General features: G+C 41.6%; 1 long non-coding RNA gene across 2 annotated transcripts in view; it reads left to right on the top strand.

The window, feature by feature from the left end:
* Positions 1-6,883: 6,883 nt before the first annotated feature.
* LOC135229952 (uncharacterized) overlaps positions 6,884-18,248 on the top strand; it is a 324,439-nt gene continuing 313,074 nt past the window's right edge. For both annotated transcript variants that reach the window (XR_010320629.1, XR_010320627.1), the window contains exon 1: positions 6,884-14,866. This is a non-coding gene — a long non-coding RNA (uncharacterized LOC135229952). The remainder of the gene's footprint in view (positions 14,867-18,248) is intronic.

The following is an 18,248-nucleotide window of genomic DNA, read 5'->3' on the forward strand; positions in this document are numbered from 1 at the left end:
CTATGCCACCAGGGCTCCTCTTGATCCACAGTCCACCCTAATTCACCACTGTGTTAGAAAAAGGTTTTGCTATTCTAAAATAAGAACTTTTACTATACTTTTGTGTTAGTGGTTGCTTTTGGTATATCTTTAAGCGCTGAACAGTTAACTCATACCCATTAAAAACCCATTGCCACTGAGTCTATTCCAACTCGTAGCGGCCCAATAGGGCAGAGCAGAACTGTGCCATAGACTTTCCAAGGAGCGCCTGGTGGATTTGAACTGATAACCTTTTGGTTAGCAGCCATAGCTCTTAAACAGTACACCACCAGTGTGGGAGGGGTTTAATTGATAACATGATGTCTGGGCTCCAAGGGAGATGGAATGGATGTGCAGGAGAAGGGCATGCAGAGTCAGCCTGTATAGTCCCCTGAACTCTGTTCAAGATCATAACATACCTCAGTAATCACTTGAATCTAAACATACAACTTTAACGGTTGATGTAAATGACTTTACACATGAATTTTGGAACTCAACTCTTTCTCAATGGAAGTTCCTTCAACCTAGCCGTTTGTTTGTATTCCCTTAATAATTATGAAAACTAACATTTATTGTGTTCATTCTGTGTGTAAGGCCTTTTTCTAAGTGCCTTGTGTGTTTTATTTAACCTGCATAACAACCTTTTGCATAAGATCCATTTTAGAAATGGGAAACTGAGGCAGTGAGAGGTAAAGTAACGTGCCCAGATCACCCAGCTGATAAACTGAGTTAGGATTTAAACCCAGGGAGTTTGTTTCAGAATTTGCTTATGTAATCACTGTACATGACAGCAGTGAGCCCTAGTGGCTCTGTGGTTAAAGAACTTGGCTGTTAACTGAAAGGTCAGTGGTTCAAACCCACCAGCCTCTCTGTAGGAGACAGATGTGGCAGTCTGCTTCAGTGAAGACTTACAGCCTTGGAAACCCTATGTGGCAGTTTTACTCTGTCCTTTGGGGTCAGTATGAGTTAGAATCGACTTGATGACAGTGGGTTTTGGCACATGATACTAAATGTACAGTGTATTCTATATGCCGTGTATATGTTCAGAAACTAATTTTCCGAACATTTATGCCATATATAGATTACCAATCCAGTTGCCATTGTGTAGATTTTCACTCATGACGACCCCATGAGTTTTCAGAGTAGGACTGCCCTCCATACGGTTTTCAATAGCTGTGACCATTTGGAGCTGGATTGCCAGGCCTTTCTTCCAAGGCAACTCTGAGTGGATTTAAACTGCCAACCTTTCAGTTAGTAGCTGAGCACTTAACTCTTTGTGCCACCTAATACATATATATACTAGGAGGTTTTCCTCCTTATTTGTACTTTAATGTTTTGTAGACTCTTATGAATACTTGTTCCTGGCAGTGAACTAGATGCTAAAGAACAGAATAGGCACATGTAACCCTCTCTCACCTTCTCCCTCCCCTCTTTCACAGAGATGAAATGAAAAGGAATTAATGAGGACAGATTATTGGATTAGGGCCCATACTCAGGGCTATAACACCATGAGGAGTTTCTCCTGTCACTTCAGTTCTTGTTCAGGAATTGGTACCTGCTTTTTGTGAATCACAAAGACCAGTGCTTTATATCAAGCCATTTAGATTTGGGGTATGGAGCAGTGACTTAAAAAAATTAAATTTTATGTTCAGAGATTTTTTCTAATAATTATTTACATTTATTTTAATTGTATATTCTAAAACCGCTACAAAAAGGCATGAAATAATTGTTTAAATTTTAATTCATATGGGTCAAATTGTATGTTAAACTACCTATTGTCACCTTCACAGTCGTTGTTATGTTTGAGCCAATTGTTGTGGCCACTTGTTACCAAGTATGACCTGCTTCTCCAGGGACCGATCTCTCCTGACAACATGTCCAAAATATGTGAGATGAAGCCTCGCCATTCTTGCTTCTCAGGAATATTCTGGCTGTACTTCTTTCATGACAGATTTGTTCATTCTTTTGGCAGTCCGTGGTATATTCAATATTCTTTGCCAACCCCTTAATTCAATGCCTTCAGTTTTTCTTTAGTCTTCCTTATTCATTGCCCACCTTTCATGTGCGTATGAGGCGACTGAAAACACCATGGCTTGAGTCAGGCGCACATTACTTTTCAAGGTGACATCTGTGCTTTTGAACACTTTAAAGAGGTCTCTTGCAGCAGATTTGTCCAATGCAGTGTGTCGTTTGATTTCTTGACTGCTGCTTCCGTGGGTGTTTATTGCGGATCAAAGTAAAATGAGGCCCTTAATGACGTCGACATTTTCTCTGTTTATCATGATGTTGCTTATTGGTCCAGTTGTTAGGCTGTTATTCTGTAGTCTTTGATCTTCAGCAGTAAATGCTTTAAGGCCTCTTCACTTTCAGCAAGGGAGATTGTATCATCTGCATATCTGAGGTTATTAATGAGTCTTCCTCCAATCCTGATGCCTTATTCTTCTCATACAGTCCAGCTTCTCGGATTATTTGCTCAGCATACAGATTGAATACATATGGTGAAAGGATACAACGCTGATGTACACCTTTCTTGACTTTAAACCATGCTATATTCCTTGCTCCGTTTAGATGACTGCCTCTTGTTCTATGTATAGGTTTCTCATGAGAACAGTTAAGTGTCCTGGAGTTCTCATTCTTCCCCATGTTATGCATAATTTGTTATGAGCTAGAGTAGGTCTCAGAAATAATGTGCCATTTCTTCCAGTTGGTCGTGCACAGCTGGTTGTGCACCCTAGGTGGTAGCAGCTAAGGCCTGTCTCAGAAACACTCCCCTCCTCACTTAGCATGAGTCTTCACACTGCTCCATCTTCTTTCCCATGTGTGTCTCCTGCCCTCCTCAGTAAAAAAAATCAGTGGCCGGGGAAAATGATAGTAGACCACTGATGAGATTTATTCTTTTATTATACTTTATTTTATCATTTGTTTTTATAACATAGTTCCGTTAAAATCAAGGGTAATAAAAATGTTTGTATGATGGAAGTGGATAATCCCACCCATTGTGCCCATCTAAAGTTTCATGAGAAAACTGTGCCCACAACAGAGGGCTCCCACTCCTCTGGCTCACTGTATTTTCTCCTTGTTTATTTGCTCTTCCCTCTTTCCTGATGCATGCATGGGACCACTGAGCTTCAGGACTCCACAATTCTCCTTTTCATACCAGTGTTACTGTAATCTTGGGTTCATGGGCTGCCTTGCCACAGATTTACTCATTCTGTTTCTGTTAATTATTTCATTACTTAAAAATTTCTCATGAATTTTTCCAGAAGTGCATTCTATTCCTCAAAAACTTGGAAGCAATGGGAAAGTATGCAAAAAAAAAAAAAAAAAAGAAAACGTACGTAATGCATAGAATAAATTATTAACGTTCCGATATGTCTATTATCTTACTTACCTTGGCATGTATGTGTATTAGAGTCTCTGGTTGATGCAAATGGTTAATATCTTGAGCTGCTGACAGAAAGTTGGAGTTCAGGTCCACCCAGAATTGCTATGAAAGAGAGGTCTGGCAGCCTACTTCCGAAAACCCAGCCACTGAAACCCCTATGGAGTACAGTTCTCCTCTGGCACACTGGTGTCATCATGAATCAGAACTGACTCAGTGGCAACTGATTTTATGTGTGTATTAGCACACACATTTATGTATATTAACACAGATATTATATCCTGATATTTTCATTCAACATTAGTCTTTGCTCATAAAATTTTTTTTTAATGAGGGCATTAAATTCGTAATATTCTGTGTGCATGTAGTATATGTTTTTTTAACGATTTGACTATAGTTGCAATAATAAATGTGCATGTTTCTAGTAACTTCAACCTATACTTAAACATCTTTTTAACATACATCTCTGCCATTAAATTTCTTTGTTTAATTATTGTTTAACACTCTTTACGCCTAAGAGATGGTCTCAGAAGCAGCCCTGATCAATTTTTCTCCCTCTTACTCATGAAGCCCCTTAATGTATTCCAAGGTATCAACTACGAAGGATTTTACGTACTTATCGTTTGTTTATTTTTTATTCAGTCAGTGTATTCCATGGGCCAGAAATAGTCTATGTTATGCGGATACAGTGGTGAAAGGTACATACTGTCCCTGTCCTCATGAAGGGGACAACCCAGTGCAGGTGGGAGGAGCACTGGGGAAATGCAGCTGAGAGGAAGGACAGACAACCCTCCAGGAACCACACTGGACTTCAGAGAGGCTTGTTGGCTGCTGTTCACCTGGCAGGCTTCTAGATACCCGAGTACCCTTGGGCTTGGTGCCTACTCCTCTCTCTATTGACACCCTCCCTCTAGGATGCCTCAGTGAGTTTACTGCTGTCTATTTGTAGCTAAGGACGTGAGGTTTATACCTCCATCCATTCAAACTCCTCCTGGGTCCAGACTCATATGTTCAAATGTGAGCATAACTCTCTGTATTGACCTCTTTATGCATTATAATGATACATTCCTCATATGGCCATCATGAAAGCAAACATGAAAGAAAAAGCGCGGGACTGCCTGGCACCAGTGTAGGCACTCAGTGAACATTAGTCGTTGGTATTATTCTTGACATCCCCATGTGGGGTGAAGTTTTATTACCTGACATTTCCATGTGGATATCTACCAGCTACACCATGTTATCTAGGCTATGAAACAATTCTTGGTTCCAACCACCATTCTGTTCTTATCGATGAATTCCTTAAGGCTTCAGTGATGGGAGTGTGTGTTTTTCCACACAATGAACGTGATTAGGAATGGTTGTCTAGGTCCTACACAATAAATTGCTCCAGCATTCCTATGGGTGACCATTGAGACAAGTTTCAGCCAACGAATGTAGCAAAGAATTAGAACCACTCTCAGCTGTTCATGCGAGTACTCTCAATCCAGAATATCTGGTAAGTCAACTGTTAGGGATTGAATTGTGTCCCTCCAAAATGTATGTGGAAATCCTAACCCGTGTAGCTGTAAATCTGACCTTGTTTGGAAATAGGGGGCCTGCTTTTATTATGTGAATGAGGTCATACCAATGTAGGGTGGGTCCTAAGCCTAACTCTTCTTAGTTATAAAAGGAGCAGAATACACACAGGCACAAACAGGGGAAGAGGAAGACAGACAAAGAAGACAGATGCATCCAGAAGGCCAGGAACATAAATGATTGCTGGCGTCTACTAGAAGCTGAGGTAGACAAGGAAGGACCTCCCACTACAGCCATGCCCTGAATTCGAACTACTGCCTGCTAAACTGTGAGAAAATAAATTTCTGTTCTTTAAAGCCATCCAGTTGTGTTATTTTTTGTTATGGAGGGACTAGGTAACTAACACATACCTGCGCTTATAAGTTCAGCCCAGTGCAGAATAATTTTCTTCCCTCCTTGGTCTAGCCGACCCGAACCTGCTCTTTCCCTATCAGTGTCCTTTGCTTTCACCTAAGAGTTATGACAGAGTCCGCTTGATGCTGATGCATTGAAATTTCAATTTATTTTTTATTTATGATTACTATTAATTCCAGTATTTTCTACAGTTTTCAATGGAGACAGTCCTGTAATCTGTGAATAGCAGTTATACTTTTTCTCTTTTTGTACTAGCTTACACTTCCAGTGTGAAATGTTTAATAAAAATGATAGAAGGATCCTTATTTTATTGTTTATTAATTTTAAAGAGAATGTCCCACCCGTCACCATGAACTATCATGCTAGTTGTAGTTTTCCACGTTCGGGAACTCCTTTTCTGTTCCATATTTGCTCCTAGTCCTTATCTCTCCGTGTGATTGGATTTTATCAACCTGCTTTGCCCCCATCTCTTGAGGTGAGGATATGTCTTCTCTTCTTTCACCTATGCATATGGTGAATGAAATTACTAAATCTTTAATGTTCACTCAAATTTGTATGCCTACAATAAACCGCCTTGATCATGGCATGTTATGTGGTTTATACTTTGCTGGATTTCCTTTGCTGGCATCTTACGTAGGGTTTTGCATCTCAGTTACTGAGTGTGCTTGTCCTCTAACTCTTCTTCTACCTTCCTTCTCTAATTTGTTATCATTTTTAAACTAGCCTTAAGGATCAAGTTAGGGGAGTATCTCATGGCTTTCTAATCTCTGTTGACTATGTACAAGATTAAAATGACTGTTTCTTGCATGTTTGCTGGAACCTGACTGGAAACGATCTAGGTCTGCCATTTTCTTTGTAGGTAGATCTTGAACTACTGACCCATTTTATTTAGTGGTTAAAGGCATCTTCTAGTGCTAATTTACTTAGAAAAAATTCTGATGCATGTTCTAGGTTGCTCAAATCTCATCTTTAAATATTGATTATCAGGGCTTGTAGCCTCATGCAGGCCAATTCATCAATTCCAGATTTCCCCAAAGTCAGGCTCTGCAACTATTCCTGGTACCAATTCCCTCATCTAAGACTTATTTGCAAAGAAAGATACAACAGTATGCTCTCTAAACAGTTGTGTATCCGCTGCCTTCTTGAGTCCAAAATGTGAGGATACAGTCTTCTAATACTTTTTTTGTAATTGTTCTTTTCTTAAATTTTTTTCCTTTTTTCACTGCCAACCCCCCCACCCCCCAATCTAGTAGTTTTAAAGTTGTGCGTTTCAGGTTCAAGTCTGTAATCCAGCTGGGATTCTGTGTGTGCTGCATCTGTGCATCAGAAGAACAGGCTTCTAGAAGCAGAAAGCAGGCAGTGCGACTGTTGGGTGGTTGGCGGGGCGGAGGGGAGGGGAGCTGCTGCTCAGAGAGGTGCCCGAGGGAGGCAGGAGATGTCGGGCTGCCCGCCGCAAGCCCGCGGGCTCCAAGGAGGGGGAACCCGCCTGCGCCATGAGCCTTCTGAGACAGGCCCAAGCCCGCCCAGCCGGGTGCTAACCTCGCACCCGCCAGGCTTGCGGGTTCCCCCAGGACTAGGGGAAGCCTAAGGCCATGGATGGTAAAGCCTAGAGTCTGGACCTGGGAAATGGTTCTACCACGCGTGATCGCAGCGCTTATGCTGGAAAGGAGGGCAGGAAGCGTATCGTAACGTGCGTCCGGGCGATGACCCAGAAGGGCGGGAGTTGTGGTCACCCATGGACTCTGGGTCCGCATATGGAGGCCCCCAGGGTGCAATTCCAGGAGCACAAGGCAAAGCCACAGAGGCCACAGTGCACCTCGCCAATACTCCCCAGGGGCACTGCCCCAAATTTGGGGAGCAGTCCTTCCTCTGGGCTAGGGACTTTGTTTCCTCCGTTGTCATCACTGACTGTGAGCAGACTCTAGTCTGTGCAGACTAATGAGGAGTTATCAAAATGAGCTCCAAACTCCAGATTTGTTTAGGATCATAAATTAACACAAAGAAATACGACTTTAGCAATAAGTGCCTGGTTCAAGCCCAAGTTGCCTGAAAGCAAGGAATTTCAGTCTTTCAGCTCCTCTGCTAATCTAGTGACTAGGAACAGGATCTCACTGGAACTCAAAGGTGTGGGGCACTGGAAATACTTCTGGGTCTGTCTGCTCAGGGCTGATTGCCTGGTTCCCAGTTTTATTATACAGCTTAAATATAGACCAGAAGAGGAGTTTGGGGCTTGAGACCTATTTCTTGAGGAAGGAAGAGGTAAAATAATTCAACGTTTACTGTGTCCTTCTCCATCCCCGGAAATCCTCACGAGGACCCTCTCAGGTAAGGACTGACAGGGAGTGGATTGGTTTACTGCTCGACTTTGTCCTTGAGTCACTTTGTTTATGTCCTGCATGTAAACTATTGTGCACTGATGGAAGCATTCTAATTCTTATGCAGAATGACTAGACCCCGTGCAGAATGACTATATTGTGCCTCCCTCAGGCACCCCTGTCTGCACAGCACCCCCCGCCCCCAGCTGCCCAACCGCCTCTCTCCTGGCATTCTGCTTGTAGAAGTTTGTTCTTTTGATGCAGAGATGCAGCACACACAGAATCCCAGCTGGATTACAGACTTGAACCTGAAGACCTTATGCAGAATGACTATTTATGAACCACTAAGCTTTTTTTTAAGCTTAGTACTAAATCAGGTACTTCCCCCTCAGAGAAGGCCCTGGAGGAGGTTGATACATGCATTCCCCAGTGCTCCTGCTGCTCTGGAAGTGCCTGAAATGCCTCTCTGCAGAAGGCCTTTGGAGCAGGCACATGGCCCACATAGGAATTCAGGCCTATTTTTTTTGTTGTTAGAACACCTCATTTAGCTTTGAAAACATTACTATCCAGTTTATTCACCATATTGAGTACAGACATCTCAGGTATTTTCAAAATTAACCCCATTCTCTAATACTAATTTGCCACCAAGAGTGTATTCCAAAGTGTTCCGAACAGGCTAGAAAATCTTTCCAAAGAGGAGACTCCTGCGCCGTGTTGTGCAGTGATTGCAGGGATGGCATAATGTGTTTACCCAGATACCTACCCCTTTTTTTTTGTTGTTGTGCTTTACTTGAAACTTTACAGAGCAAGTTAGTTTCTCGTTCAACCATTTATACACAATTGTTTTGTGACATTGGTTGCAATCCTCATGATGTGTCAACACTCTCCTATGCTCCAGTTCCCCATTTCCATCCGCCATGATTCCTGTTCCATCCTGCCCTCTTTTCTGTGCTTTTGGGCAGGTTTTGCACTTTTGGTCTCATACACATGATTGAACTAAGAAACACTTACCTCATGTGTGTTATTGTTTGTTTTACAGACCTGTCTAATCTTTGGCTGAAGGGTGAACTTAAGAAGGTACTTTCGACTTTGTTCCTTTCCGTAATTCCTGAAATTCCAAGTCTACCACCTGAAGAACTTCTTTAGCGTTTCATTTACAACAAGTCTGGTGGCAATGAATTCTCTTAACTTTCCTTCACCTGAGAATGTCAGTATTTTTCCTTTACTCATGAAAGAAATAACAGGATATAGAAAGCTGGGTTAATGTTTCTTTTCTTTCAGTGTTGAAAAAATGTTTTCACAGCCTTTTGGCCTCCATGGCTTCTGATGATGAATACAGAGTCATTCCAATTGTTTTTCCTGTATGAAATGAGTTGGTCCTTGTTATTCCACAGTTGGCAGTGAGGCATTTGGGTGTAAAATTATGTGAGTTTAACTTGTTGGAGTTTGCATAGCTTCTTGAATCTGTAAGTTTATGTCTTTCAACAAATTGGGAGTGTTGAGCCAGTATTTCTTCAAATACTTTTTTCTACACCACATATTTTCTCTACACCTTATGGAATTCCAATAAATAAACGTTAGATATTTTTGGATTTTTTTGAGGCTCTGTTCATTTTTTTTTCAATATTCTCTGTTTTCAGATTGGATATTTTCAATTGAACTATTTTCATCTCATTGATCCTTTTGTCTGTCAACAGCATTCCGCTGTAGAGCTGATCAAGTGAATTTTTTATCTCTATTTTTCTATTTTTCCTGTCTAAAATTTTCATTTGTGAATGGTTTCTATGTATTTTTCTATTTTTCTAAGTTGTGCCTGTTACTTCTTTGAGCGTGGTTAAAGTAGCTTTTTAAAGTTTTTGTCTATGATTCCAAGACTGTGTCTTACTTCAATCTTACAGAAAATGTCGATGTTGTTTGTTTTAGGAATCACTTGACCCAGTTATGTTCAGGCTGCAGGTTCTTTCCCAACTTCTGTATGCTGTGGCTCAGATGTCAGTTCAGATTTTGAAGACTTTGCAGTGATATTTGGATGTAATCTATGGGAGTGTCACTCAGTCTGGGACCTTGTTGGTGTTCTAACCCATAATGCAGTTCTCAAAGGATTGATCTACTTCTTAGGGTCAGAGCAAAGCATATGCAACTGTGGGAGTGGGGGAGGGTATGAAAAACAACTTTTTGGTATCCTCTCTTGAGCCACCTGGTCTCTGTCTCTCTGAGGCTCTCTGATGTCTGAGCAGCTACCTTCCTGGTCCACTGGCAAGAATGTTGGGGCTTTAATCTCTTCCTTCTGCCGTGCAATTAAGTGACTGGGTCTGCCTATGAGGCCAAATAACGGTAAGATGGAGAAAACGTAACAGAGATTCCTCTATATTATTTGGTCCTTATATACTCTGGTCAGAGAGAAGGCACACTGTTTCTGGTGATACTTTGAAACAGGTATGGAGAAAAAGGCATTAACAGGTTGATAGCTGCATACTAGGTGTTACGGATTAAATTCTGTCTTCCCAAAATGTATATATCACCTTGACTAGGCCATGCTTCCCAGTATTGTGCGATTATCCACCATTTTGTCGGCTGATGTGATTTTCCAATGTATTGTAAATCCTACCTCTATGATGTTAATGAGCGAAGATTTGAAGCAGTTATGTTAAGGAGGCAGGGCTCAATCTACAACATTAAGTTGTGTTTTAAGTCAATCTCTTTTGAGATATAAAAGAGAAAAGAGCAGAGAGACAGGGGGACCTCAGTACCACCAAGAAAGAAGTGTCAGGAGCAGTGCATCCTATGGACCTAGGATCCCTGTGCTGAGAACCTTCTTGTCCAGGGGAAGATTGGTGACAAAGACCTTCCCCTAGGAGTGACAGAGAGAAAAAGCCTTCCCCTGGAGTTGGCACCCTGAATTTGGACTTATAGCCTACTAGACTGTGAGGGAATAATTTTCTTTGTTAAAGTCATCCATTTGTGGTATTTCTGTTACAGGAGCACTAGATATCTAAGACACTAGGTACCAGGAGATGTACATTTCCCAACTCTTTCACTCCCAGGGACACTATGACTAAGTAGCCAATGCTATAAATCCATGCGAGCAGACTATTCTGATTACTGCTTTGACTCTACTGTCTGTTATGGTAACCACACCCACCTTGTCTTTGTTGATTGAGTGCCACCACTTGGCTGCTACCACCATGGGGACCAGTCAGCTGCATTGTAGTTAGGTGTCTTAATTCAGTTAGGGCAGTTCTCACTGTGGACTCTTACTTACATAAAATAACAACCACAGAAGTCTTCAGTAATGCTGGGGCTTGCTTCACAAATTTGGACCTCACCGCTATGGTAAAAAGAGAGCCCTCTGGGCACTCCGTGTGTGGGTCTGTGGGTCCAGCCTAATAAATCCATTCAAACATGCCAATTTCCCTCAGCCTTTGGATACCTTCTCCTACATTACACAGTGGCAGATCTGCCATTTCCACTTGATTTATTGTAGACCACCACTTAATACGTGCTTCAGTAAACCAGCCAAATAAACTATGAGATCCTTTTCTAACCTCTCAAGCTGAAACACTGAGTGAAGAATCTGTGCTTCTTGGGCCTATATCAATAAACTCAGAGTACTCCACCTTTATGTTGCTTGCACCATTATCCCACACCCAGAATAGCCATTCCCACACATATTCACCAGGTTTCTGTATGTATGTATTAGAAAAATCAAGCAGTTCTTTTGGAGTTTAGCATACCGTCTCCTGGGTCACACTTCATAGTTCACCTTTTGGGGCTTGTTGGGACTGAAGTCTAGGTATAGGTCTAGAAGCAAAAATGGGCAGTGGCAGTGGGATGTTCAGCCCTGTCTTATAAGGCATCTGCCTACGGTGATGCCCCAGGCAATGCCCCAGATCCCACCCCAGGAGATAACTCAAACAAGACACTTCAGGCACAGCTGGGGTAATCTCATCAGATGGAGGTGGAAGGGATAATTGTTTTACTGGGAAGGGTGCCTTAGCAGGCAAAGTTAGAGAATCTCTTCAGATGGGAGTAAGTGGTCTGGTTCTGTTAGGAAGAGCGATTCAACGGAAATTGGAGGTTCATTGTCCCCCGCTTCCTGACTGTCTGCCCATATGTCCTCATCCCAAGTTTCAGGATCCCATTTCTTCCCAATCAGTGCCCTCACTTTAACTTCGGACACCATTTGAGGCTGGATATTCAACTGGCGCTTTAATTCAGTCACTCTTAAGATAAGAATCTGAGTTTATTTTTGGCAGCATTAGCCTTGTTACTATAAGAAATATGGTTTTCTTTCTGGGCACAAGTGGCAGCTTTCAGATCTTGTATGTGGTGCTTGAGCTTTGAGTCCATTTCTTTCATTCACCAGTGTGGCTAGCAAAAGCAGGACCAACCAAGCAGCTTCCTTATTATTCTTATTCTCACAAAATTATAGAAAAGTATCAAATATATAATCAGGCAGAGCCTTGTCTCTCACAAGTATTTGATCCAGTGGTAGTAGTATTTTGTGTATTTCTATTGTCACCTCACACCATGGATTAGCAATAGCCTGTTTACTTCTGGAGACAGTCATCAGTGCCTTTAAGACTAGCCAGACTTGAGAATCAATTCAGAAAACTCATCCTTAAGATTTGGTTCCTCTAGAACCAGTGTAGGTACCAAATGTCTTAGCCTGGGATCTGTAGAGGTGCAAAACTAGTGAAGAGAACATGTATATATATACACATATATATGAGTGTGTGTATATGTGTGTGTGTTTGTGTATATATATATATATGGAAACCCTAGTTGCATAATGGTTAATAGGTATAGCTGCTAACAAAAGGTTAGCAGTTCGAATCCACCAGGCACTCCTTGGGAACTCTGTGGGGCAGTTCTACTCTGTCCTGTAGGGTCACTATGAGTTGGAACCGACTCGATGGCAATGGGTATACACACAGACACACACACACACATATATATGCATACGTGCATATGTTAGTTGTTGTTGCTGTTAGATGCCATCGATCCTGTGTAAAACAGAATGAAACACTGCCTGATCCTGAACCATCCTCACAATCATTGCTATGTTTGAGCCCATTCTTGCAGCCAGTGTGTCAGTTCATGTTGTTGAGCGCCTTCCTCTTTTTTTCTGACCCTCAGCTTTTCCAAGCATGATGAGCCTCTCCTGGGACAGGTCTCTCCTGAAAATATGTCCAAGGCACGTGAGACGAAGTCTCGCCATCCTTGCTTCTAAGGTACATTCTTGGTGTACTTCTTCCAAGATGGTTTTGTTTATTCTTCTGGCAGTCCATGGTATATTCAGTATTCTTTGCCAACACCATATTTTAAATGAATCAGTTCTTCGGTTTTCCGTATTCATTGTCTAACTTGCTCAAGCATGTGAGGTGATAGAAAATATCATGGCTTTGCTCAGGCACACCTTAGTCCTCAAAGTGACATCTTTCCTTCACAACACTTTAAGGAGGTCTTTTGCAATAGATTTGCCCAATGCAATACATTGTTTGAATTCTTGACTGCTGCATCTGTGGGCATTGATTATGGATTCAAGTAAAAAGAATTGCTCGATGACTTCAGTATTTTCTCTATTTATCATGGTGTTGCTTACTGGTCCAGTTGTGAGGATTTTTGTTTTCTTTATGTTGAGGTGTAATCCATACTGAAGGCTGTAGTGGTTGCTCTTCATCAGTAACTGCTTCAAGTCCTCTTTACTTTCAGCAAGCAAGGTCGTATCAGCTGCATATCATAGGTTGTTAGTGAATCTTTCTCCAAAACTAATGCCATGTTCTTCTTCTTACAGACCAGCTTCTCAGATTATTTGCTCAGCATACAGATTGAGTAAGTATGGTGAAAGGATACCACCATGACACATAACTTTCTCATTTTAAACCAGACAGTATCCCCTTGCCCTACTCAAATGACTGCCTCTTGGTCTACGTAGATATTCCGCATGACTACAGTTAAGTGTTCTGGAATTCCCATTCTTTGGTAAGCTATCCATAATTTGTCATGAGCCACACAGTTGAGTGTGCTTGTATAGTAAACAAAAATAGGTAAACATCTTACTGATATTCTCTACTTTCAGCCAAGATCCATCAGACATCAGAAATGATATCCCACATTCCATGTCTTCCTCTGAATCCAGCTTGAATTTTTGGTAGTTCCCTGTCTGTGTACTGCTGCAATTGTTTTTAAATTATATTCAGCAAAATTTTTCTTGCGTGTGATGTTAATGATGTTGCGCGATAATTTCCTCATTGCGTTGGACCACCTCTCTTTGGAATGGGCACACATATAGATCTCTTTCAGTCATTTGGTCAGGTAGCTGTCTTCCAAATATATTGGAATAGACAAGTGAGCGCCTCCAGCACTGCATCCATGTGTTGAAACATCTCATTTGGTACTCTATCAATTCCTGGAGCCATTTTTTTTGCCAATGCCTTCAGTGCAGCTTGGAGTTCTTCCTTCAGTACCATCAGCTCTTGATCCTATGCTACCTCCTGAAATGGTTGAACGTCGACCAATTGTTTTTGGTGTATTGAGTCTGTGTATTCCTTCCATCTACTTTTGATGTTTCCTGTGTTGTTCGATATTTTGCCCATAGAATCCTTCAGTATTGCACCTAGAGGCTTGAATATTTCCTTCAGTTCTTTCAGCTTGAGAAATGCCAGGTGTTTTCTTCCCTTTTGGTTTTCTAACTCCAGATCTGTTCACATTATATTATCATACTTTGTCTTCTCCAGCTTCCCTTTCAGGTATTCTATTGAGCTCTTTTACTTTATTTTTCCTTCCATTCTCTTTAGCTACTGTACATTCAAGAGCAAGATTCAGAGTCTCTTGTGACATCCTCTTTGGTCTTTGCTTTCTTTCCTGTCTTTCTAATGACTGTTTTTTTCATATATGATGTCCTTGCTATCATCCCACAACTAATCTGGTCCTCGATCCTTAGTGTGCAGTGCATCAAATCTATTCTTGAGATGGTCTCTAAATTCAGGTTTGATATACTCAAGGACATACTTTGACTCATGGACTTGTTTTAATTTTCTTCAGCTTCAACTTGAACGTGAATATGAGCAACTGATCATCTGTTCTGCAGTCAGCCCCTGGCCTGCTTCTGACTCATGATATTGACCTTCTCCATCATCACCTTCCACAAATTTGATTCCTGTCTATTCTGCCTGGAATGGTTCATGAGTATAGTCACCGTTTATGTTCCTGATGAAAGGTATGTGCAATGAATAAGTCATTGGTCTTGCCAAATTCTATCATGTAAGCTTCATTGTCATTTCTATCATCAATACCTTATTTTCCAACTGCTGATTTGTCTGCTTTGTTTTCAACTTCGCATTCCAATCACGTAATTATCAGTACATCTTGATTCATCAATGCATCATGTTTGATCAGTTTCAAACTGCAGAACTTGGTAAAAACCTTCAACTTCTTCATCTTTCACATTCATGATTCGTGTGTAAATTTGAATAATAGTCTTATTAACTGGTCTTCCTGGTAGGCCTGTGGATATTATCCTATTGCTCGTAGTGTTGTACTTCAGAACAGATCTTGAAATGTTCTTTTTATCGATGAATATGATGACGTTCTCTTCAGTATCTCAATCCTGGCATAGTAGAACATACCATTGTCTAGTTTAAAATGTCCAAAACCAAGCTATTTCAGCTCACTAATGCCTAGGATTATTGACCTTTATGCATTCCATTTCATTTTTGATGACTTCCAATTTCCCTAGATTCATAATTCCTTCATTCCACGTTCTGGTTATTAATGGATATTTGTGTCAGTTTCTTCTCATTATGAGTTGTGCCCCATCAGCAAATGTCATTAAAGTGGGATCTACTTTGAGGAGGTAGCTCTTCCCCACTCGTATTTTGAGTGCCTTCCAACCTAAGGGGTTATCCTCTGTCATTCAATCAGGCAGTGTTCCAGTACTATTCGTAAGATTTCACTGGCCAGTTTTTTTTTTTTTAGAAATAGATCACCAGGTCCTTTTTCCTAGTCTGTCTAAATCCAGAGCTCCACTCAAAGCTGTCTACCATGGGTGAACCTGGTGGTATTTGAAATACCAGTGGCAAAGCTTCCAACATCACAGCAACATGCAAGCCACCACAGTACAACAAACTGACAGAAGAGTGGTGGGAGTTAAAAATGAGACGAACCAAAAAGAGTGCTTCTTCCATGTCTGCTGATTTAGAGGAACCATGAGAAATTGTCAAGTGAAGAGTGATTCAGAGAAAAACATGGGTAGAGTGTGACCTAATTTCCATAAAAACAAACAAATGGATGTCCTTACGTGTGTCCCGGCAAAAAGCAGTGTGTAAAAGGGTACATATGTATCTTTGGACACTGGACACTTTGGGGGAGCAGGTACAATATACTTATGTGGGGCTGGCTCTTATTATAACTTCTGTATACAAATCTCTTGTTAAATGTGTTATAAGAATGTAAAACCTCTTAAAGTTAATAACATCATACGTGTATGTGTGTATATTTGAAACTTTTTTTCTGTTTTGACTATTTTATTTATGTGTTTTTTAGTTATCTAGTGTGGCTATAGCAGAGATACCACAAGTGGATGGCTTTAACAAACAGAAACTTATTCTCTCACAGTTTAAGAAGCAACAAGTTTGAAGTCAGGGCACCAGCTCTAGGAGAAAGCTTTCTCTCTTTGTGGCTCTGGGGGAAAGTCCTTGTCATCTATCTTCCCCTGGCCTAGGAAATTCTCAGCTCATGGACACTGGGTCAAAAGGAAGTGCTCCACTCCAGGCACTTCTTCCTTGGTGGTATGAGGTCCCTCTCATTTCTGCTCACTTTTCTCTTTGTATCTCAAGAGACTGACTCAAGACTCACCCTAATCCTGTAGATTGTGTCCTCCCTCATTAACCTAACTGCCTCTAATCCCACCTCATTAACATCACAGAGGTTAGAATTTACAACACATAAGTAATCACATCAGATCACAAAATGCAGGACAACCACACAATACTGGGAATCAGGGTCTGGCCAGGTTGACACACATTTTGGGGGACACTATTCAATCCATAACAATAGAGAAAACACTGTCTTCAATGCCAGATTCAGAGACTTTTATCTATGTATGAAGGGCAAACACAGAAATTGAACAAAATTCAGATCAGCGAATTATTGCTTGCTCTTGTAACTAATGACTTCTTCTGGTCTCTATACCTTGAAATGGCCAAAAAGAATTCTGTGAGGATTAATTCAGTTATTGCTAAAACATCTACTGCATTTACATGTCTACAGATAAGGAAGAATGCTGGACACCATGTGTGATTCATTAAGTAACACGGGGACCATTAGACTATTGTTCTCCTTCTCTGATATGCCACTATCACCTTCTCCCCTTGTTGCTCTCCTGAAAAACCCATGCTTGTATATTCTAGGCTTTTTTCCAGAATTGAATTTGCAGGAAGTTAAAGATATATCTTTGAAAGATAAAAAAGACTTTGGCCACATTGTCTTTAGACAGTCGAACTTCCCAGCCAATCGCTGTGCAGGATGGGAATTCACAATCCCTCCTACTCAGTACCTCTGAGCAGGACGGGATTTCTGTTTCATTATCAGGAGAAGGTGGAATTCACCCCTCTTCAGAAAACTTACTTTCCTTTGCCTCAAACTGTCCCTCTCAGGATCTGTCATGGTCACTCTGAGAAATTCACATGGGCAGCCTGTATGGAAGTGCCCATCCTAGAGGCCCTGCCCTCCCTTCCTTGCTCCATAGGGCTTCCTCTGACACTTGGGGTCGCATCTCCCAGGGAGTACACACCTCTGGCACTTCCAGGGATTCCCAGGCCCTGGGATACTGTGGATGGGACTTGGAACTCAATCTGTTTCTTCCCATCCTCACCTTTGGTTATCTGTGTCCTGTCTTCACCACATTTAGGAGGCCTTGTCTTCTCTTTGCTCGTTTTATCTCAGTCAGGCTTTTCTATTCCAATTCTCTGATCTCAGGACAGATCAGGTTAGACCACAGAAAAGAGAAAGACCAAGCAAACATCACTGATCTGTGCAGAAGCTGCTGGGAAGGGATTCGATTCTCACTGGTTTAGGATTTTAAGCCCACTGCTCACCGGCAGGCAGGTTCCCCCCAGAGTCTGGCTTCTGTCTGGTACCTTGTACTCCAAAGAACTCAGTGATCAGCCCACCTTCACAATCACACCTCCCTTAGAGCTATCTTTGCAGAGGCTCTTTCTCAGACTTCCATGTCCCACTGAAATCCCATTTCTCTTTCCTTACAAACATTGTGCTCATTCTCAGGGCCCTGAGACCTCATCTGCAGATGAGTCTTGTCCTCTTCTCTCCTTGGCTTTTGAGTAGACCTCATGTCTTCGGACTGCTATCCTGGGGCTTCTTCCACCCTGGTGCTCTGGGGCTGGATCTCTCCATGTACTAGAGGGGGCGTGGAAGGGGCACAAGGCTAAAAGGATGGATCTTCCAGGTGAGGTGGGTTTAAGAAGCCTGAATGAAGTTCTTCCCTGAAGGGTGCATATTTTGCAGTCCAGACATCCTGCTTCTCTCAGTCTGAGAGTCCTAGCACGTCTTCAGGTGCTTTCTCCTTTGACCTTGAGGCCATG

This window comes from Loxodonta africana, unplaced genomic scaffold, assembly GCF_030014295.1.
Source record: "Loxodonta africana isolate mLoxAfr1 unplaced genomic scaffold, mLoxAfr1.hap2 scaffold_67, whole genome shotgun sequence".
Classification (NCBI taxonomy): domain Eukaryota; kingdom Metazoa; phylum Chordata; class Mammalia; order Proboscidea; family Elephantidae; genus Loxodonta; species Loxodonta africana.